This window comes from Atta cephalotes (assembly GCF_000143395.1).
Source record: "Atta cephalotes unplaced genomic scaffold scaffold00003, whole genome shotgun sequence".
NCBI classification, from domain to species: Eukaryota; Metazoa; Arthropoda; class Insecta; order Hymenoptera; family Formicidae; genus Atta; species Atta cephalotes.
Genome location: NW_012130067.1, coordinates 10,147,113 through 10,148,281, shown reverse-complemented (window position 1 = coordinate 10,148,281; position 1,169 = coordinate 10,147,113).

Below are 1,169 nucleotides of genomic sequence, written 5' to 3'. Positions count from 1 at the left end.
ATATATATATATATATATATATATGCGCTATAAGATAAAATTTAAAACAAATTTTACAAAGAATTAGTAATCAAAAGAGATGAATTATTTAATAAAAACTCATAATTGCATCGAACATAATTGCATTACATTAATCATTTTGTAAACTCTGCTCAATTCATTTCATTCGTTTACAATTTAAATGTTCCCTTAAATATTTTACATAAAGCTGAGCTTCCGAATTTAATAACTCTTTGCAAATATATAAAAAATACAATGAATAGTTGCTATATTACAAGAATTATTCTAATTATCAGGAGATGTGCAAAACTTGACTCTGTCAATTCCGAGTTTTTCTTTTATTCTTGTTCAATATTCGGTGAAAACATGGATAAAATGATATTTGGATTGACAGAGTCGAGTTTTGCATCCCAATCATCGTAATAAAAACTCCCTATAAAATTTCCGCTTAATAATTAACACATTTCACTTTAAAGTAATAAATGAATTCATATGTGTCACTGAATTAGCATCACGCTCTTTCGTATGATCTAGGATGTTTGATTTCCAATGGCGACCAATCTTCTTTCGAGAAATGAGGCCTGGTATCCTCAAAGATGGCATTTGGGTGGCTTGATTATCGACGATGGCAAGACATCTTCAGTCCTAAATACGGAGTGAATGAGAATTAACCTATTCAAGCCGATGTAATTTCCTATTTATCGTCAGTCCGAAAAGTAACTTACACATCAGCTAATTAATAAATGATTGTACAGCGTTAAAAAAAGACATAAACATTCTTCAGAAATGACAGATCTATACAGGGTATTCCCGACCTATGGGATCACTTCTCGTGAGCAGGTAGAGTGAACTGAGTTAAAAAATATTTTACCATTTTCGCAATATTTTAGGAGATATTAATTTCTAAAGATCACTAAATATCTGTGCGGATTATTTCTAATTGTAAGTACTCATCACACACAGTTGCGGTCGCACGGGATTGCCTATTATATGTGTCGTGAAAAATGTCAGTGGTATTATCATTCAGAGCAATAGTAAAATCATTTGAACTAATGATAAAATTATACGGACTTAACGGCATTATCATTATCGAATGATATTATTATTACTTGAGGCATTTAATAAGAAAATCCTTCGGTCAGTGGTAAAATATTTTATCATTGAATGTA